We start from the raw sequence: 22457 nt of genomic DNA on the forward strand, positions 1-22457 counted from the left end.
TCCAGGGATGGTGACTCCACCACTCACCTGGGCAGTCCAATCCAATATCTAATCGCCCTTTCTATAAAGAAATTCTTCCTAACATCAACCTAACCGTCCCCTGACACATCTTAGGAGTATGTCCTGTTGTCCTGTCCCTGTTCCCTGGGAGCAGAGCCCGATCCCCCTGGATGACCCGTCCTGTTGTGCAGAGCCACAAGGTCCCCCCTGAGCCTCCTTTTCTCCAGGCTGAGCCCCTTTCCCGCTCCCTCAGCCTCTCCTGGGGTTCCAGACCCTTTCCCAGCTCCATTCCCTTCCCTGGATTTGTTCCAGTCCCTAATTGTCCTTCCTGACTTGAGGCATGCAGCTCTGGACCCAGGGCTGGCAGTGTGGCCTCAGCAGTGCCCAGCACAAGGGACAGTCTGCTCTGGGTTGGTTTGACCAGCCCAAGCCTGAGCAGGCACAGGCGCTGCCCACAAGGACGTTTCCAGCTGTGTTTAGTCTGAGGACAGGCGCCAGAGGTGTTTTGGTGACACCCTGTTGCAGATCAGGGCTCAGGAGTTGTTGCTTTTCCTTCCAAAAGCTGCACGAGCTGCCTGGATAAGCCTTGGGCTGCGTTGTGTGACTGCTAACTGGAAATTCAGCAAGGCTCAAGCCATCCCTGCTGCCCTTCTGCCTCAAATAACCTCTTTTAAGAGTGCTGCTGATACCACAGCAACAAACAAGTCCCTTAGATGTGAATATTAATACGCACACACAGCCCCTCAAAATGCAGAGAGAGTGGGGTTTTTCCCTTTTCTCACATGAAGCTTTGCAGGGCCCTGGTAAGAGTTTCTCATTTTCGTTTGCTACAGGTATTTTTCAAGGAAGTGACAGATCTGGGCTTAAAAGTAAAATCCAGGAACTGCTCTACATGTCCTAACAGGATTCTTTAATTAGGAAGAATAAATGGTGTGGGGTTACAGCCTCCTGTTTATTAACTGCTTAGTGCTGAAGTAAAGTGGGAAAAGAGTAGAAGACCTGTTGGAAATTGAGTGAATTATAGGCTTTTATTCAAAGTAACTACATATGGAAATAGTGAAATTTTGAGAAAGAAATGGGTTTCTGAATCCTTTTAGATCTATTTATTCTTTTCCAAGTCTCCTTTGCCCATCCCTGGAAGTGTCCAAGGCCAGGTTGGATGGGGTTTGAAGCAGCCTGCTCCAGTGGAAGGTGTCCCTGTCAATGGCAGGGGCCTTGGAACAAACTGATTTTTAAAGTCCCTTCCAACCCAAACCATTCTGTGATTATTCTATGAATCAGAAAGGTTAATTCATATTATCTCTATCCATGTTGGCTTTGTGTCCTGCAGTTGCTCTGCAGATCTGCTTTTAAACACTTCTCTCTGTTCCACAGAGGTGTTCACATACACAGCTGTATTCAAAAAGTTTTCATTTTTATTCTTCTGTGTTTGTTATCAGGCACCCTTGCGGGCCCGATGGAATTGCTCTGGCACAAGTTCACTGGCCTGGGGTAGTTTAAACAGAAAGAGCAAACAAATATCAGTGCAGGACTGGCCCAAATTCTGCTCTCACTTGCCATGTTGCTGCTATGGGACTGGGAGAGTCAGAGCCACATGTTAGGGTGATGTCTGTGTGAAGAAGACAATCCAGGCCAGGAAGCAATGTTAGAGAGGGTGAAGATGATCTAAATTATCATGAAGGCCTGGTCTAGTGGAAGGTGTTCCTGTCCATGGCAGGAGGGTTGGAATGAGAACATCTTTAGGGCCTCTTCCAACCCAAACCATTCCACAGTTCTATGATTCTGTGGCTACTGCTGAGATATTCTCAGTCTAAATTCCTACTATGCTTAAGGTTGTCTTAATTCTCCTGTCTATTATGAAAATGCACATTTTCTAATATGAAAACATGCTTGAAAATGCATGTTCTCAATAAGAAGCCACACCTTTTTATTTTTCCTCCTAATTTTAGGTAGATTTTGCTCCTTAGTTTTCCTCTCACTGCTTTTTGAACATCCCTCAGCCCTGAGCACACTCATGCCCTCGTGGTCACAAACAACATGTTCCGAGGCAGGGATGGGGCTCAGACACAGGCCTTGTTGTTTGTGACTCTTTGTTCAGTAACTCTGTGACCTTGGAGGTAACCATGGTTAATTTGTTAAGGAAACAGCAACTCAGCAAACTTTGGAAACTTAGTTCCAATATCTGTGAAAAGAAAGGGAGCTGCTGGTGGCTTTCGTCTTCCTTGTTTAAGGCAAGTACCTGCACTTTGATTTAGTTTCACAGTTGCTCTCAAGGTATTATAGTAGAAAATGAAAATATAAACATGCCTTTGTTCCCTATGGTAACAAAGTGACGTCCCAGCTGCACCAGAAATAAGGATCCTGGGGACAAAATATTGAGCTGTACTTAATCTGGGCAATAAAATGTAGGAGCAGGTCAGTGCTTAATAAAGAAATTGTTGGGTCTTTTTCTCAAAGAAGGGAAAGTAGTTTGATATGAGTGTTTGACAGGCAGGTAGAACTGAAAAGTTCTCTGTTCTTCACTTATTAACAAAAATGCTTTTAAAAAGTTACTCCTAATGGTGACAGCATTACTTGTGCTCTGAGCACACCAGCAAAGCAGTAGCTAAGTCTGTTTTTCCTTTCTACCTGTCCAAATCAAAAATAAATGATATATTTTGGAATCTGCTTTTTCACGTGGGCAAGTAGAAGTTTTTTTGGGACTTCTCAGTGCTATGGCTCTGAGGGTGGGTTTGCCCATTTGGGGTCAAGGTCAGCTTTGAGATAGGTCCAGCGTGACCATTCCTGCTTCCCCCTGTGCTTCCCCATGGACTTGTTGGGCCATCTGGGCTCTCAGCTGAGCCTGCTCACTGTCACCAGGGTGTCTCTGCTTGCTTTGCTCAGGTGTGTTGGGCTGTGCCTGGCATAGCCAGGCCACCCTAATGTCCTCACCTCTTCCACCCATCCCACCTCTCTGCCACGCTCAGTCCCCAGCTTCCCTTCCCTTCCCTTCCCTTCCCTTCCCTTCCCTTCCCTTCCCTTCCCTTCCCTTCCCTTCCCTTCCCTTCCCTTCCCTTCCCTTCCCTTCCCTTCCCTTCCCTTCCCTTCCCTTCCCTTCCCTTCCCTTCCCTTCCCTTCCCTTCCCTTCCCTTCCCTTCCCTTCCCTTCCCTTCCCTTCCCTTCCCTTCCCTTCCCTTCCCTTCCCTTCCCTTCCCTTCCCTTCCCTTCCCTTCCCTTCCCTTCCCTTCCCTTCCCTGTCCGACCCTGCCATTTCCTGAGAGCAAGCCCACACCTCTCCATGGTGAGCAGGAATCCTGCACTGATTATCTTTTTTTTTTTTTTTTTTTTTTTGGTGATGCTTTCAAAATTTAGAGACAGGCACTGTGTGGGCAAAGATGCTGTCATTCCACTGAAGCAGCCTGGCTCTGGTCCTCTGCAGCTCCAATAAATACAAGAGAATAGCAAAGATGCAAAGATGTACCTGCAGATCTGAAATTTCTGCACTCAACTCTGCATTTAGAGACGAAATGCAACACGTGCTGGCAGAGATGGGAATGCCAGGTCTGTCCAAGTTCCTGAAGTAGCAAACAGAGAATCATATAAAACAATAACACAAAAACAATAATAAGGGTTATAGGCACAGGGAAGGAGGAAATCAGTAAAACCAAAGTGTATGTGCATGTTTCAAATGGCGTTGTTCAGTTCCCGCTGAGGAAGGTGGCTGTTCAAGGGCAGGGTTCGTGCTCAGGGAGGGAATCTGCCGTGTAAAAGAGGTTAACCGGGAAAGGCTGCGGCTTGGAAAGTGTTGTAACGAGAGAAATCACAAGAGGGGGGTGTTGTACAGCACTCCGGCGTCTGCAATCCCCACAGCACTGACCCCGTGCCATAATCCGAGTTTATTTTACCAGAGGAAGATACAAAAGTCACCGCCTGCATCTCTTTTGACAGCAGTAACATTTTTCTCCGTGTGAGACAAGGATTTGTCATGTCAAGATCAATAAGCAGGAGAACTGCCATCTCCACCTCTGTAGCTGTGTTGAAACCAAGTGTGAAATGACAGTGAGAGAGGTTTGACAGGTTAAAAAAGAATCCAAACCAGAGATCTGTGAAGGATGAGTCAATCATGACGATATTTATTTCATTTCTTGGTCTTACCTCTTTTTTCATCCTGTGAGTGAAATCCTGTGAGTCTTTGATCACTGACTGGGAGCTGGCTGCTCCTTCCCTGTCTACTGTCAGTGGCAGGAGGAAATCATGACTCAGCAGGTGGAAAAGGTGTGTCCATAACCTCATTCTCCTTCTGATAAGATGCTCTTTAAGCTTTTCAGGAAGAGTTTCCTTCTGTCTGCCACCCTGCCAAGACTCCTTTTACTTCTCCCTGTCTCCTGAGAACACAGCACCCTTCAGTAGTGTTGGAAAAAATGATGCAAGGAGCAGAGAAAATCTCTTTCTGTCAAGCCCCAGTGTGATGTGAAAATGCACTTAAGAGCTGAGATGCTGCTCAGAGATGACTTCATGGAAGAGGATTGACTCCACTGTGTCTGGCATCTGGCCTGGGAAGCTGATGGGGAATGATTAATTTCAAATGATGCACTGCACTGTGGATAGCTGGAGACAGCTCTCCTCTTCCCAAACCTTAATTGAAAATGGGGAGAAAAGGAAGAGTTTGGGGCACGGGGCAAGTGTGACCTCCAGGAAAGCTCAGTGTGTGGCTGCAAAGCTGATGCTGGCAGCTGATCTGAACTGGACCCACTGCACTGGGGGCAGGCCCTGGCACAGCAGGGAGGGTGCTGTGAGAATCAGGCACGTCTGCCTTTCTCATCCATCATTGTTCCCTTCTCCCAGCGTTGCACAAGGAGGGATTTGCACTTGGGCAAGTCAGTGTGTTGATCTCCTTGCATGAACTGCTCACCCACACACTCTGACCCATCCCACTTCATTGTGGGAGAGGAGAACACTGGCAGGAAATTCAGGCCTCCTTTCTTGCAGCAACACCCAGCAACAGTGCCAGGCTCAGGCTGGCCACTTTGGCTGGGTTTGGTTTATGGCTGTCAAGGAGAACAGTTACAGCACATTAAAACATCATGTGATGCTATAAGCCAGCTTGCTGAAAGCTGTACAATAGGGACAGACCAAAACTGTAGTGTTTGAAAAAAAAAAAAAAGAAAACCAAACCGAAACCCAATAATAGCCTGCCTAAAACTGCTTAAAATATCATGCAGTCATTAAAGTCATTAAAATATGATCATCTTTTTGGAATGTCCTTTGCTAGTTCCTGATTTGCTGATAGATTCTCTGAGATATGAAATATTTGATGAGTAAGTACCTTAAAAAATTGAAGGTGAGGATGGAAACTTAGTAAATAAAGGGAGGGTTGAAAGGAGCTAGGGAATTACAGACACATCAGTTTACCTCCAATTTCCTGAGAAATCCTGGACCAAATAATCAAACAGTTTGTAAGCATGTAAGAGAAGACAATGAGACTAGAGATAGTCAACATGGATTTGTCAAGAACAAATCATGTCAAGTCAATCTCATTTCCCTCCATGGCAGAGCAACAAGCTTTGGGACAGAGAGAAAAACATTCCAGTTGTGAGTCTTGACATTAGTTAGACCTCTATTGGGAAAGACATAAGCAAGACAAGGAAATGTAAATATGGAGTTATAAAGAGCTGAGTGCAAAGTGTTTCAGGAAGGTGTAAGAGATGTGTCTGACCAAGAGAATTCTGAAAAATGTGACCTGTATGAGGAGTGAAGTGCTGTAATAAACTCTTAGAGAGGGTTATCACGGGAAGCTCTCGAGAACAAAAATCTCTCAGCTGCTCCTGCCCTGTTACACAGGAACAGAATAGAGAAGGTTCTTGAAGTCTTTGTACTCTGCTTCTATTGCAACTCCAGCCATATAAAAATCTTTGATTGTCTGAGGTGGATTTTACCCCACAGAATTGCATGTCCAGCAGGAAGCTCAGGCCATATCACTCACATTAATATCACTGGCAGAACACTGAAAACAGAATTACAAAAGCATTTTGTGACTCCTAATCTAATTTAGTGAAAGTTACATTACCTGAGTATTAATCAGTGTTCCAGTGTAAAGTGGTGGATGAAACTGTTGCTTTCTTCTCTTATATGACACCACAGAGACAAATTCCCCTTTCAACAGGATTCCCTCAGGGAGCAGAGGGAAAATAGCTGGCCTGGGAAGTGAAACTCCTGCTTGCTCCACACCACACTGCACCAGTGCTGGGCTTGTCACCCTCCCTTCACCATGGCATAGATATTTGAGATAACTAGAAACAGAAACTCCGAAGTGCTGCAGGGAATTAGGCAACTTAAAACACCATCCTCACTAAAATTTATTACTGTGCATGCAGAAACCCATTTTTAGGCACTTAAGTCCAGTACATCCAGTTCTGGTATTTTACTTGAGACTGTTCATGACCTTAAGCTTAGATGTGGATTTAAGTGTGGTGCTGGCTGTGATCTCACAGTTTTGCTTGGATTCTTTATTCTCCCATTCACACTGAATCAATTCCTGATGCCACTGAACAATAACTCAGCTCTGGTTTCCCCAGGGGAGGAATTCAGCTCGTGGTGTGTATTCTACGCTGAGGCTCAGCTGGCTCATGCATGGCCAGGGACAGGCAGAGGTATTTTGCTTTTGGGGAGGAAACCCAAGTTTCCACACTCCCTTCTGAGGCAGAAAAGAGCTGCCTGCAGTGCTCAAAATAGTTCAAGGGAATTTTTGTAATGCTTCAAAAATATCCTCCAAAGTGAGCCTTGGCAGTGTCTTCTGCACCACCTGCTACTGGTACTCTGGAAATCAGGAGTGGCTGAAGGAGGATGGTTGCAGTAAAAGCTCCCTGAGAATGTCACCTTTGCACTTGTTTTGGTGCTCAGCAAAGCCAAAATAAAATAACAAGGTACTTTTTCCTCTGAATGCTTTGACTCTGTTCTTTCTTTCAAAAGTCTGATGGGGAGATTTTAACCACAAAGCTTCAGGACAGAGGATGTTTCGTTGATTCTTGGTTCCTGGATGATCTCTGGATGTTGGTTTTGCTCTGTGCATGCACAGAGTGACCATCCAGCACAGGCAGTGGCAATGCTTCTGCCCAAAACTTCAGAGGGCTGGGACACGAGCCTGGTGAGGGCAAAGGGCAGCTGGGAACCTGAACCTTGTGTGTTTTGTTGGCTCGGAGGGCAGGAGGAGGTGAGACTGAGGGCATGTTGGATGGACAGCAGCTGTTGGATATTGGTCACACTCAGTGTGTGAGCTGGGCACAAGTTTGTCTGGAACAAAGTTTCCAATATCCCATGCAAACCTCGAAACCCAAAGGAGTACTACGTGTGCGTGGAAAAGAGGAAGACAGCCTAATTCAAGAGGGAGAGAAGTCAAACCTCTCCCACAATTACAAATGGGAGTACAGGTTTGGATCCATTTTGGTCTGTGTATCATTTCCACATTTTCAGGTAGTGGTGTCCAAAGTACTAAAAATCAGGGATGGCTCAGGGTGAGCTTTTCTTGTGCCTGTGTGGTCAAGGAATGGCCTGTGTTGGAAGGGACCTTTAAAGCCCATCCAGTTCCAATCCCCTGCCATGGGCAGGGATGCCTTCCACTATCCCAGGTTGCTCCAATTCCCATCCAACCTGGCCTGGAACACTGCCAGGGATGGGGCAACCACAGCTTCTCTGGGCACCCTGTGCCAGGGTCTCACCCCCCTCACAGCCAAGAATTTTTTCCTAATATCCAATCTAGTCCTACTCTGTGCCAGTCTGAACCCTGCTTACACTACATGGGAACAGTCAGTCTGGCTTAAGCCATGGATTGACCTTTTTTTGGCCCAGAAATGTGTGATTTTGCAGTGAGATCAGGAATTGCAATTTCCTGGTGCACGAGGGGTGTCCAAGTGTTTGCATCAGGACCAGCTGGGCACTTTAGCACTATGGATGAGTGTTGGATGCTGCAGACACTGGCCCCAGCCACACAGAACTCCCAAATCTTGTGTGTGCAGGCTCACAGCCCAGCTGAGCTCACTCCAGCCCCTTCACTGAAGGATCCTTGAATATTGCCTAATTTGAGCCCGGGGACTCAGCCATAACGAGTGGGTGATTGAGTGAATCATGCCTCGCTTTCTCTTCCCCAACACAGCAATTCACCCACATTTGTTCATTACTCAGACTTGTTTGCCAAATAATTTATGCACATAATTTCGGGGTCGGTAATTCATTCACATGCAGCCTGGGTGAGTGTTTAGCAATTGAAATGAGAAAGTCAAGATGTTTTGTTTGGGCTCACAAGTTTTTGTTTCTTGATTAAACTCTCAAAACCGTGTTGTAGGGGTGACTGCTCGTGTCAGTGAATTCAGAATGTAATTTCTGCATTTACCCTCTAATACACACATACATTCATGATGTCTTCACTTGCTAGTAAACACGTTGATTGCAAAGTCTGTGAAAGGGGGACACAAAAGGAGCCTAAATTAAGCCAATTATTTAAAACAATGAAACATATGGAAAACTAACCTGTTGTGTGATCTTTTTATTCTGTGCAAAAGAAAAAACGCTACACTGAAATCTGGCCAAAAAGCAAAGTGATAAAATGTGTACTGGATGCTTTCCAGCATCCTCTGAAACATTCAGGGTAGAAAATGTCAAACTGCTTGAATTTGAATCTTTTAAAGAGAAAAAAATAAGCATCAGAAGTGTAACCAAGAAATCTCCTGGGTATGGTGATGCTTAGCAGAGGAATGGAAAGTGGTAAATGTGGCACCAGATTTTAACGCTGTTGTGTCATGATGGAAATCCATAACTCATAAATCCTTCTTGGGTATCCCAGCTCTGGTTCCTTTATGGATGTGGAGGGATATATGTGCATATATACATACAGGGGGGTGGCAAAAGGCTGTAGATAAGGCGGAATTGGGAATTACAACACTTTATATGTGTTCAAGAAAACCAGAGGGAAGCAGCAACTGAGGGTTTCCAACTATCTATAAGTATTTGGCTCAGGTAGTTCCCAAGAGGAAAATTATTGGAGGCTGAGAGAGCATCAGAGGAAACATTTTATGCTCATCCTGCTGCTGTACTTTCCTAGATGTTCACTTTGGCCAGTGCTAGAGACAAGATAAAAACAAGTGTGGGTTGGATGAGTCTGGATCTGTGTGGTTGGAGCTGGGAGAGGCAGGAGGTGTCTGGAAACCACAGCCTGGCAGCTCTTCTTTCTGTAGCAGGCAAATTGGCAGGGATCACCTGGGATACTTGGATATACTGGAGACTGTGGAAGATCAGTCACTGTAGAAAGATTTTTAGCAGTTTTATTGCAATCATTTTTTTAAAAATTATGTTATTATGGTGTAAGATGAAAGCCCTGTCAGGGATTTCTAATTGTTCAATGAAATGAGAGAAAATACAGAAACAATGATCATTTTTCACTACAGAGAGGTGTGAAAGCAGGATGCCCTAAAGCTCTAGATAAACTCTTCAGGAACTGACTGGAAAAGAAGGGGATTTCTGAGGTGCCACGGCTTGCTGGTGTCACACAATTACGTGGGATGGTTTAAGATAAAGATTTGTGTAGAGGAAGAGAATGGATCCCCACTCCTGGTGACTGCTGGGTAAACTCCAGGGAAATTCTGTGTTGGTAAGTCCCAAATAATAAACATGGGAAAGAGTAATTAACTATATATATGTAATCATAGTCTCTGATGGGTATTACCTGCTCAGGAAAGAAATCTGAGTGGCAGTATTGATAACTCCACGGAGACAAGAATTCAACTCCCTGCAAAATGCAAGAAGAGAAATAAACCACGAGACAGAGAAGGGAAAATCTGTGTCCTAATAATGTATTTATTTTTTTAAAAATACCATAGAATTCCTAATAGACTTTAAGTAGTCAGATAGCTTCCAAAATGTTCTCTGCTCTCATATTCTCATAGCATGAACATTCACATGTTCTAACCTCCCGTGTATTTGTGCAAGAAAATGTGATATCAGGAACAATGGAGAGATAGGGCTGGTCACTGGTCCTATTCCAGAGAGTCAGCAGTGACCAGGAGTTCCTTGACCTTCAGATGAGCAACATGCCAGCTGAGAGCACTTTTGGAACCAAGTGTCTGTCTTGGCTGTCTTGTTTTTCCTGGATGCCGTGCAGATCCATGGCCATGTCCAGGCAGGTGCAGATGGCAGCTGCCAGCAGAGTTAGGTCTTCATTCACAACTGGGAGATAACAGGGAGCTGCTGCCAGCCCCAATCCATCTTCCCCATCACCTTTGCTGGGAGGGAGATCAGCTTCACACCCAGCCCAAGACTTGGCAGCTCAGCCTGATTCCTTCACTGGCTCCCACCAGGGATGTGGGAGTGCTCAGCTCCAAACCAGACCTCAGCTCCTCGCTAGGAGCCCTCCAGATGGAGCTGGGTGCTGGAAATTCCCAGCCCTGTGGAGGTCAGCAGTCACTGGTGTTGGTCTGGACGTGAATTTCAAGGCTCAGAGCTTTGCTCCCAAGCCTCTGCAGACAAAACTCTCTGTGTTGGGCCTTGCAGCTGGTGCTGGCTGCAGAAAGCTGCCCATCTGTGCAGAGGGAGAAGCCATCAACACTGACTCACTGCTCCACCACCTCCTACTTTTGGCAGAAACAGCACAAGCACACTCAGAGGACCCTGGCAGAACAGAGCACTTGCAGTGAGGGGCTGGGGTTGATGCTGAAGGGATGTGACATCAAACCATGCTCAGAGCAGTCATTCCTAGGTGAGTGAGTGGTGTCCATGGTCCTGCATGGACTCATGGAATCACTGTGTGGACTCACTGTGCCCTCAGAGAGCTGATCTGCTGGAGGGCAGGAAGGCTCTGAGAGGGATCCGCATGGGCTGGACCCATGGACTGGATCCATGGGCCAAGACCACAGCGTGAGGTTCAACAAGGCCAAGGGCTGGGTCCTGCACTTGGATCACAACAACCCCAGGGAATGCTCCAGGCTAGGGCAGAGTGGCTGGAAAGCTGAAAGTGGAAAAGCAGTAGGTTGGCAGTGGCTGAACATGAGTCCAGGTGTGCCCAGGTGGGCAAGAGGCCAATGGCACCTGGCCTGTAGCAGGAACAGCGTGGCCACAGGACCAGAGTAGTGACTGTCCTGTGGTGCTGGGCACTGCTGAGGCCACACCTCGAGTGCTGTGTCCAGTTCTGGGCCCCTCGGTACAAGAAGGACACTGAGGGGCTGGAGCATGTCTAGGGAAGGGAATGGAGTTGGGGAAGGGTCTGGAGCACCAGGAGAGACTGAGGGAGCTGGGAAGGGGCTCAGTGTGGAGAAAAGGAGACTCAGGGGGGACCTTGTGGCTCTGCATAACTCCTGACAGGAGGGGACAGCCAAGGGGGGTTGGGGTCTGTTCCCAGGGAACAGGGACAGGAAAAGAGCAAACAGCCTCAAGCTGCATCAGAGGAAGTTCAGGTCAGGTGGACATCAGAAGGAATTTCTTCACAGAAAGGTTGTCAAGCATTGGAATAGGCTGCCCAGGGAAGTGATGGAGTCCCCAGCTCTGGAGGTGTTGAAGAAATGATGGAATGTGGCACTCAGGGCTCTGGTCTGGTTGACAAAGTGGTGATCAAAGGCTGGGCTCAATGATCTTTTAGATCTTTTTCTAACTTTAATGATTTTATGATTCTGTGAAAGCAGGTCTCAAACAACAGGAGCGATTTTTCAGACCAGTTTCTGACCAAACACAATATCTGACTAAACACCAACCCCTAGAGCTGGACTAAACAGCCTTGGCTCTTTACATGCCTGAAATACACTTTTTAACCCTGCAGTCTCATCCTACAGTCACTGAGTGAAGTTTGGATGGGCTTGCCCTAGAAATGCATATTCCTAATGAAGAACCTGAGTAACCAGCTCAGATCATGGAAATACAGAATCATTAAAGCTGAAAGGTCATCAAGGCCAACAATTAACGCTGCACTGCCAAGGATGAAGTTAGGACATCTCATAAAGATTGGAGAGAAGAACCTCACCCTGCAGATGCAGGGACTCATCTCCAGAGTTCACAGCTTTAAGGAGCCTGAAAATAAAAACATCCTTGAGGCAGAAAATCCCTACCCAGGCATGCAACAAAAGACTGCCTGCTCCAAAATCCTAATCTTTCTCTCCAGCCAAGACTCATGGCTGGTCCTTAAAGAGAGGGGGATCCTGTGTGGGTAGGAGAGCAGAACCAGGACCCTTCTCTTGCAGAGGAGAGTTTTTATCATCATCACAGCTCCCATTTCCCAAAGCTGTGGTGCAGGCACACTCTTGTGGCTGCACAGAGCAGTGCACGCTGCTCGAGGCCAGCTCTGCTCCAGGAGCCCGCAGGAGCAGAGAGGATTTTGTGGCTCGTCCTGCCCCTCCGAGAAGGCACCGGCTCCTTCAGCCACCGCACCCACAGTGATCCGGGATACTGCGGCAGCCCCCGGGATGCTGTAAGAGCTTTCCTGAGCGCTTTTCTCCAGCTCTGGTCAGAGCAGGGTGTGTGCCCTGAGGCAGGGAATAATTCAGCACTGCGGATATTAACGCTCCACCGCGGGAATGAGCCTGGTTCTGGGAAAAGGGACAGCCCAGCTGCTGGGCTAGGGGTGAAAGTTTGGGGTCCCCAGTCCATTAAGAGTCATGGGATTCGTGTCACCCCACACAGGGCATCCTGTATGACTTTATTTATCCTGGGAAGAGGCTCTTATTTACCCTGGGAGGTGCCTCCTCATCCTGCCCAGGTGAGCATCTTTGGATGCTCTCCATCTCCCACCCTGCAGCCTCGGAAGTTGGCTGGGGGTGCTGAATCTCCTCTGCCTCTGCTCTTTGGGGTTTTGCTGAAGGAGCAGCAAAACCCTTCCTTGCTGGCAGCCTGGGTGAAGCCCATCAGCCCTGCTCACACCCGAGTGAGGAAAAAGCTGTTGGCAATTGGCTGTGAAAATCAGAATGTCACCAAGTGGTGCTGAAAGTGGATTTTTTCCCCTTCCCTTTCTTTTTTTTTTTTTGTTTTTCCTTTACTGTCAGGACATGCAGATCCCAACCAGGAGGCTCCACTGTGCATTGCTTGGGGTCCTGGGGTCTAACAGAGATGGAGCATCAGTCACCCCACTGAGTTCCTTGCAGTCGGAGCAAAACCTCCTTTTCCCCTATTTTTGGGAGTGTCTAGAATCAGGAGGATTCCCCTTGTTTTTTCCCCCTCCTTCTCAGCTGCTTGCAGCATATCCCTGCCCTCTGGAAAACACAGAGGCTGTGGCTCTGCTGTACCTACTCCATGAGCTGTGCTGCTCATCCAGACCCTCTGCTTCCCAAAAATCATCTTGGTGTAGCTCTGATCTGTGGGTTTCAGAGCAAGCTGTGTAAGAACAGGGATCCCTGAGACATCCCTGAGAAAAGCTGTCTCATGCTGCCAGTCTGAGCTACACGTGGACATGAAAATGGATGGGAAACAACTGGGACTGAAGTGGGATTACAAATGGCAGCATCAGTTGTCTGCTCTGGATGCATTCAAATACATACTTCAACATCAGGTTGTTCTCTGAGAGATCCTGGGGTTGTTCCCTGTATAAATCACCTTGTTCCCATTCTGCCCTAACACTGGAGGCATCATTTGAGAAAAAATGATTTAAAAACCACCCCCAAAACCCCCAAGTGCAGCCCTGAACTGTTTGGTGGGGCTGTAAGACAGGGAAGTGGTTTGAACAAACACAGTGCCTTGTGATGAGACTGGCAGAAAATCCCAGAGACCCTGGATCCCTGAATTCCAGAACCCCAGAATGGTTTGGGTTGGAAAGGGACCCTAAAGTCCACCCAGTTCCAACTCCTGCCATGGCAGGGACACCTTGCACTATCCCAGGTTGCTCCAAACCCCATCCAACCTGGCCTGGCACACTTCCAGGGATGGGGCAGCCTCAGCTTCTCTGGACAGCCTGTGCCAGGGCCTCACCATTCACAGGGAAGAGTTTCTTCCCAATATCCCATTTAACCCTGTTTTTTTGTCAAATTGACACCATTTCCCCTTGTCCTGTGAATCCAGGCTCTTGTCCCCAGTCCCCCTCCAGCTCTCCTGGAGCCCCTTCAGGCCCTGGCAGGGGCTCTGAGCTCTCCCTGGAGGTTTCTCCTCTCCAGGTGAGCACCCCCAGCTCTCCCAGCCTGGCTCCAGGGCAGAGGGGCTCCAGCCCTTGGAGAATGTTTGTGGCCTCCTCTGGACTCACTCCAGCATCTCCACATCCTTCTCAAGCTGGGCCCTCAAACCTGAACCAAGTACTGCAGGTGGGTTTCTAAATATTAATTTTTATTTTCTTGCTGATGGGAGCCATGGCATATTTGCATTTTTGAGCCTGAATAGTTTTAATTCGGTTTTTTATTGTACAAACTCAAGAGGAACATTTACTTTGTTTTCACTGATTAGTTATACAATTATTCCTTTCAGATACCACATGAACCATGAACCATAATATTGTATTCTTTGCTAATACATTTTGGCTGAGGTATTTACATGAAAACACAATACATAAATGTAATGAATTTTTCAAATGAACACATCGGTAATATAAAGTAATCTTTTTTTTTTCCCATACACCGAAAATTCATTAAACTTTTCTCAATTAGCAAACTGACTTTTCTAAATAAGCTGCTGATTGAGCACGAGCCACGAGCTGGATTTGATAATGTTGGATGGTGCCTGTCACCAGGGAGGGAGAGATTATCTCTGCCAGCCCAGGGCAGGAATCTTCTGCTGGATCTGTCACCTCTTGAAGGGGGTACCACTTCCAGCTGCTCACCAGTGAGGAGTCAGGGCTTCCCAAATGAGAATAAATGAGAATAATCTTCCAACTAGGAGGTGAAATGAAGTCCTGGGCTGAGTCCAGCCTTCAGGCCTGTATCAGCATCTGTGCTGTGGCCAGCCAGGTCAGGGAGAGGAGGAAATGGGAATGAGGGAGGACAAAGCCTGGTTAATTTTCAGCTGGATGAAGGCACAGATGTGGCTGTTCATGTTCCTGCAGAGCTACAAGTGTTGTGAAGGTGTCCAAGGCCAGGCTGGACAGGGCTTGGAGCAGCCTGGTCTGTTGAAGGTGTCCCTTCCCCCTGGCAGGGGGTGGAACTGGATGAACTTTAAGGTCCCTCCTAACCCAAACCATCCTGTGACTCTGTGATTATGTTCCATGATGACACAAACTGTTACAGCCTGGAGAAGTAAAGTCATGCTCCTTCTGAAGTCAGCACCTTACTCTTTTATTTATTTTTAATTTTATTAGTCTTCTTTTTATTTTCCATAGAATCCAGAGGTAGTAATTCCTTTTGTGGACTCCTTTAAATATGCTCTGCAGAAACCAGGGACTGATGCTGAAATCTTGGTCTCACTGAAGTTAGTGGGGATCTTGCTCCTGGCTTTGTTGGGGGGATTTGGTTCTGGCCGAGTCTCTTTGTGTGAAGTGGAATAAATCCATCAGGAGTGGAGTGTCTCAGCACAATGAACACCTCCCAGTGCCTTTCACACAGATCACACTGTTATATCATGTGCCTGACCTACTTTGCTTTAATAAGCTCATCTGTGTGCAGTGGAAGATAAGCAAAACCACTCTTCTGACACGAAAATCCATCCTGCCTATCAACACGTGTGTGCTGCTCTTGGCAGGGGCTGATCCTGGGCTGATAAGGGCTGCTTTTCCCTCTCATGGAAGTAAAACTTCCACTGGCATCCAGTGAGACTGGGAGGCACTGGAAAAGGTTGTCCAGAGAAGCTGTGGGTGCCCCATCCCTGGAGGTGTTCCAGCCCAGGTCAGATGGAGTTTGGAGCAACCTGGGATAGTGGAAGATATCCCCAACAGGGCTGGATGATCTTGAAGGTTCCTTCCTACCAAAACCATTCTAGAATTCAGTGATTTGACCCCATTACAGGGGTGGGAAGGACAAGAAGTCAGCTTCAGGGACTGGCTGTGGACAAAAGAGCAAGGAGTGGGATCAATAGTGGGATTCAAAAGTTATATCAGATTGTTTCTCATGTTGGGATACACAGGGCTCAGGTGGGGATTTGTGTCCATCTCCTCCTGGATGAGCATGAATGTTTCTCTTTGGACACTTTGTTCTCCTGGTACAATTCCCCAGGATCACCATGGGGCCTCCCAGGGTTGTTGCTCCCATGGGACAGTCCAGGCTTTTGCTCCTGCAGAGCATCTTCATGCTTGGGTTTCCCACCAGGCTGCAGCTGAGCATGGGCAGCCCCATCTCCAGCATCTCTGCCTGACAGGATCAGAGAATCACTGAATATCCTGGATTGGAAGGGACCCACAAGAATCATCAAGCCCTGCACAGCCCCAGGAATCCCACCTTGTGCCTGAGATCATTATCCAAATCCTCCTTGAGCTCTGGCTGTCTTGGTGCCTGGACCACTTCCTTGCAGAGCCTGGATCTCCATCCTACCCAAAGACGTTCCCGTGGAAAATCCCAGCCTTTCCTGGGAAAGCCTCCCCCATGAACTGTGCTAGAAATGTCAGGGTGGGTGTCATGGCTCTCACTGTCAGAGGCATCCCTGAGACAACCCCTCTGAGTTCAAAGCATTTCAGCAGTGCAGAAAAGCTGGTTTGGCTCCCAAAATAGCTCCACACACGACGCCGCTGATGACAAAGCTCATTACCTGGGTCATGTTCTGGCAAATTCCTTTGTGAGAGAAAATCCTGCCTGCTGTGGAATGCCCTTGACCAGCCCCAAACCTGCTTTTGCTGGGCTGGGAAGAGATGAGAGCACAGACAGACCCTGAGCAACAGGGAGGTAAGCAGGACCCTTGTCGTGAGCATGAGCACAGAACCAGGATGCATCTTGTGGTGCCCTCCCTCTTTCTTTTGTTTTTTTGCTTTGCTACTGGATTTGGGTCAGTATTTTTATCTTTGCTTCCCCCTTTATTTATTTATTTGTTTGTTTATTTGTTCCCTTTTTTTTTTTTTTTTTTTTTTTTTTTTTTTTTTTTTTTTTTTTTTTTTTTTTTAACAGTGAAAAGACAGGAAAATAAATAAATAAAGCTAACAGCATGGAGGACAGAGATTTGCATTTCATGTGCTCCCTGTTTTGGAGACACAGGGATTTTCCAAGTGTTGCTTTGATTGATTGAGCCTTGAGGATGAGAGGTGGAAATAAGAGCATCATTTCAGCCACTGGAAAAACATGATGGGAGCATTCTGCATGAGCTTTATCCCAGCTCTGGTCCTGACTTACCTCTATTTATTTTCTCCACCTGAGGTGCAGCAGGATAACCTGGTGTTGTCAGGGTCTCAGGGCCTGATCCTGGGTCTGATGGGACCACTGGATAAATTCCTGTTCACAGGACAATGTTCCTCTGTCATCACAGGATTAGAGAAGGCAGAAGAACAACAACATGGACTCTATTCTCAAAGGCAAAGAGAGCAATCTTTTATTTTTGTACCATCCTTTTATAGACATTTCTGGGAAAGAACCACTATTGGACACTCAGAACCACACCCCTTGACTGTTTTTTCCAAGTAAATAAGTTCGAAAAAACACCACCTGCTCACAGTTTTCCACCTTAAAGGTTTTTCACCTTCCAAGGATTGTTTTTGATTCCTCCTCACGATTTCTCAGGCCAGTGTGAGAAAGCTACGTGACTTAATTTCACACAGACTTGGCTGCTGCCTGATTTCTCTCTCTGATCAGGTTTTCAGCATCCATATTCCTCCAGCCTGGAAAGCTTCATGGCTTGCCCTGACCCCAACTTTCTAAAGGTCTGAGGCTGCTGCTATGAAAATATTGGTCTGTGACTAAAAGTAAAGCACTTTCCTCTGGAGCAGGGGACAAAAGGAGCAGCAGCTTCTAGGTGGAAAATATGGAGACATAAATAAGGTCCCTGCCAGCCTCTGATTGAAATAGCTGCTTGCAGGGTGTCATCCATGGAAAAAAATATTATTTTTCAGCCACCTGGCAACAGCAGCTGTGACATACAAGCTGCTTGTGGATACAACAGTGGTGTTTGGGGGGAAGGATCAGGTCTGTTCATGCCAAACCAGTTCAGGGCCCTGCAAAGCAAAACCCCAAAGCAAGAACTTGAAAATAAAGCACAAGTGTAAGTGCTTTGCTGAGTGGGGCTGGAATATCCCCCCTCACCTACAGGCTTTGAGGACCAGCTATGGTGGGAGGAAGCGTGGAAAACAGCCTGGTCCACTTTTGGTTGTCAATGTGCTGCAGCAGCTCTGAAGATGGATTTAACCCTTTGTGTTTTGCCAGTGAGATGAGAACGTGCCATGAGAACCCACAAAGGTTGTTCTGATTCCTGGGAATTGGATACCAAGGTCCCTTCAGGGTCAGCAGTGCCTTTGTTTGCCGTTCCTGATGTTAACATTTGGTCCTGTGGGACATCTTGGGCTCCTGTTCTTTCTGGTTAATCACAGCCTTTGTGCAGTCTCCCCTTTGCTGGGGGGGAAAGGCTAATGCAACCCTCACTGTGCTGCAGCTCCTGGCTGGGAATTGTCAATAGGTCATAAATAAATCTACCACTGCACAGGAAAGACAATGAGATTATACATCCTCCTACTACTGCCAATTACAGTAAGAGCAACAATTATAAGGTAGCACTCCTACAGCTACCCCGGGGAGAAAATGAGAGGAAAATGTTCCATTAGCCTAATGAAGAGAGAGTGGTGGAGCTACAGTCAAATTTTCTCACTATTAGCCCTGACTGTGTGCCACTAACACACGAGGGAAGCAGGAGTCATAGGGTAACAATTAAAGTTGCTGGCAATTAACCCCTGCCACGTGCATGCCTCTAATCTGATGAGAAAATTAAAAAGAGGCATGGTTACATTTTCTCACCGTTAGCCCCCAGGGTGCACTAAGTGGCATTTGCAGGTGACAATGAGGGTTTGTCACCACCGAGGCCTGGGAAGTGCCACGGGTGCTGCAGATTTGGTGTTAAAATGCTCTCGGGAGAGCTGGGGTGAGGAGGAGCCGTGTGGAGATGGCTTAAACCCCCTCCATTTAACACAGAGGAAAGAGTTACTGCTGCATTTCCTCGTTAGCCCGAGGAAAGGATGGAGTCACCCTGGGCAATTCTCTGGTGCCCAGCCCCTGCGATAGCCCCAGAGGAGAAAAAAGATCAACTTTGGGAGCAGTAATGGGAAATGTAAGAAATATCTTGCTGGATTGATCTTGTCAAAAGGACAACCTGAGGACTGGCTGGCAACACCCACTGGCCACGCCAAGAGCTGCTTCATTTCTCTTGGGGTAGTTTGGTCAGTGCAGCCCAGTATTTACCAAACTTTCCCGAACTATTGCTGTTTCCAAGACTTTTTAAGGGAAGAGAAAGATTAATATCTTGAAAACCTGCCCAGAGCAAGCATTAGGTATTCTGATGTTTAATGGTGGCTCCTGAGGTGTGTTGCAAAGCCACAGATCAATATTCACACCAAAAGTTCTGGACTAAAATTCCAAACCCACGCTAGCATGGACCCAGGCCCACTCTTCAAATTCCTCATTTCTGCTGTTGCCTCTGTGTCAAGTTAATATTAGCTTGAGGATCACAGTCGGGAGCCAGATTGGCATCTGGCTGGGGGATTTGGCCTGGGATGGGAATTGGCTTTATTTCCACACCCCATAAAATGTGAGAAGGGAAAAATCTGTTTTCGGACCTCACACAGACTCGTGGTGTTGGAGTATCTCGGGCTGTAACAGAATTATCCTCAAAAAGCCCCTCTGTAGGGGATGTCAGGACCTTCCTGGGATCACTTACACATCCTGCCCTCAGGGGAACAACAACCATGCCTTTACTGAGGGGCTCCTGGCCAGGCAGCTTTGGTTTGGAAGCCACATCCTGGAGCAGGAGCAGGAGCAGGAGCAGGAGCAGGAGCAGGAGCAGGAGCAGGAGCAGGAGCAGGAATTAACCCATGGTGTTGTTATGGGGTTTTCTGTCAGCAGCTGCCCCTGCTCCATCTGTACAGGACTATGTGCACTTGTCCCACATCCCAGGAGGGTTTTGGCACCTTCGCAGCACAGATTTTTAAGCTGGGAGGGTCAGCTGGGCCATCCCATCTCTGCCACAGGAGGGGTTGTAAAGGCAGGAGAAGGAGCTCCTTGAGCTGGGCATGGTTCCCAAGCAGTCCTGGATCCCTGGAGTGTCCCTGTGGGACCCTGGCACAGGCTGGGGCCCCTTCAGTGCCATCCAGGCACTGGGATGTGCAGCTCCAGCCTCTCCAGGGCTGAGGTGCCCACCCTGGGGTGCTCCTGCCTTGCCATTTTGGGGGGCAGCCATGGACTAAGCCGTGCTAATTCCCTTGTACAGCTTTAGATCATCCTCCCTCAAGCTGCACAGGACCACGCTTTTCCTCAGCAAAAGGGCAAAAAGCAGTTTTTGCCATATTTACGAGCACAAAAAGGCTCTCCATGCCTCTCCTTGCCTTTCTCTCCCACTGCGAGCTCTCTGCCTCCCGAGATGTCCATCACTGCCACAGATTCACTTGGATTGTGGTAACTCCAGAGTTTCAAAGAGAACTTGGCATCCATTTATTTGTGTGACACTGGGAATGAGAAGCAGGGTGGGAGTCTCAAAGCCAGCAGAGAGGTCTGGAAGCACAAAGGAATGATGGCTAAATCCTGATTACCTGCCCAGAGAGGGTGTCCCTGCACAGCCCCTGGGGGATTTGTTGCCAGAGTGATGCTGGGGCAGGAGGGAGCTGGGGGAGGAAGATGATGGCTCTGAGACCAGGTTGAACTCTCCAGAGAATCCTTTCCATGAGTTAGAGGTGGTGGGGCTAAAAACTTCCCTGCTCTGAGTGATTTGTGTAGTAATTTCCGAGCTGACATGCACTGCATGGCAAATCTGATTTCCACTTTTAGCCCTGTTAAGAGATAAGGAACAGTGATTATTATAATTACGATGTGGTTACTTTATTGGTTAAATTAACATTTCGTTGTTGGGGTTGCTGTGCAATATACAATATTATTTTACCTACTGTGCCTTCAAAGTCATCTTGTCACAGCAACAGCATGGCAGCATGGAAAAAGCCTTTTAACAAGTAGGTAAATACATGGCTTTGGGGGAGGCAGAGCAATAATTATGTCAGCTTCAATACATTTGACAGTGGAAAAAAAAAAAGCTAAAAATAAGTTGAATCAAAAATGAGAGAAAATATTGAATGCTTGAAATAAGGCCACTGCAATTAAAAAGGTGCAAAGTATTTAATACAGTGGCCTTGCTCTTTGGATCAGGTGTCAAGAGTCCAACTACTCAGAGTGCTGGGTTGCTTTAGGTTTGCAAGAGTGTGTAAAGGGATCCTACAGCCCTTCCCTGGGGATAAAGGGAGATTTATTGCAAATCCCACCTGGAATTGAACAGGTATAGAATCACAGAATGGTTTGGGCAGGGACACCTTCCACAATCCCAGGCTGCTCCAATCCCCATCCAACCTGGCCTTGGGCACTTCCAGGGATCCAGGGGCAGCCACAGCTTCTCCGTGCACCCTGTGCCAGGGCCTGCCCACCCTCACAGGGAAGAATTTGTTCTGTATATCTGACTTAGATTTCCCCTCTTTCAGTCTTAGCCCATTTCTCCTTGTCCTATCCGAACATTTCCTGGAAAGAGTCCCTCTCCAGTGAGCTCATTTTGTTTCCTACGTGGTCATGAATGAAAGAAAGCCAGGGGGGCACCTTTCCTCTCCATCCTTTCTGAGTGCATGATGATGCTCCAAGTTTTCCTGCAGAATCCAGTGTAGCTGGGCAGGGACAGGAGGAGATTTTTGCTCGGTCAAATTGTTTAAGGTGGGGCTTTTGTGGAATTTGATGGCAGTGTTGTGCCAGACACAAAGCAAAGATGGAGAAAAGATGGGAAGAAAAGGACACAAAGGGTGTTTTATGGAAGTTTTGGGCTTTCAGGAGGAAAACAAAGCCAAATCTCCTTGTAGGCATGTGAGTCTTGCAGCAGAAGCTCTGCTGGCCAGAGTGGCCCCATTGCCACTGAAGCTGGGGCAGCTTTGGAGATCAAATGAACCTTGGTGACCATCCAAGGGCTGGCTGAGTGTGGCAGCATCCCCCCAGCACTGGCTGGAGTTGTTATGGCTCATTCTTTGCCTCCTGGGGAGAGCCAGAGTGGACATCCAGTGTTTGCTGCAGGGCTCACCTTGCTGCGTTGCCTTGGGATTCGGGAGTGTGGGGCAGGAGAGATTTTGTGGCCCATGGAATGCTCCAGTTTGGGATCTATAGGCAAAAGATCACCCCAAAAAGCTGTTGCCTTTCTAGAGAGAGGTGGCCAAGAGCAGCCAGCACACAAATCCTACCCCTGGGATCAACACTCCCCTTGCTGATGGTCTCTCTGGTCTTTCCTTCCACTCTGTCCCCAGATACCAAGGAGAAAAGAAGGAAACCCCTGAAAAAAATAGAAAAAGTCTTTCTGTGACCAAGCACTCCCTTCAGCTCTTGTCTGTGGGCGAGCAGGCACGAGCAGCAGGAGAGAGTAAAGGGATTTGGGGCTTAGCTTTCCCAAATAATTGACAA

General features: G+C 47.5%; 1 long non-coding RNA gene across 1 annotated transcript; it reads left to right on the forward strand.

Moving 5' to 3' along the window:
* The first annotated feature begins 1245 nt into the window (after positions 1 to 1245).
* On the forward strand, positions 1246 to 16914 carry LOC134551700 (uncharacterized). Its single transcript, XR_010080661.1, has 2 exons — positions 1246 to 2415; positions 3352 to 16914. It is a non-coding gene; the product is annotated as an uncharacterized LOC134551700 (long non-coding RNA).
* Positions 16915 to 22457: the final 5543 nt, after the last annotated feature.

The sequence above is a fragment of the Prinia subflava genome, chromosome 5, assembly GCF_021018805.1.
Source record: "Prinia subflava isolate CZ2003 ecotype Zambia chromosome 5, Cam_Psub_1.2, whole genome shotgun sequence".
NCBI classification, from domain to species: Eukaryota; Metazoa; Chordata; class Aves; order Passeriformes; family Cisticolidae; genus Prinia; species Prinia subflava.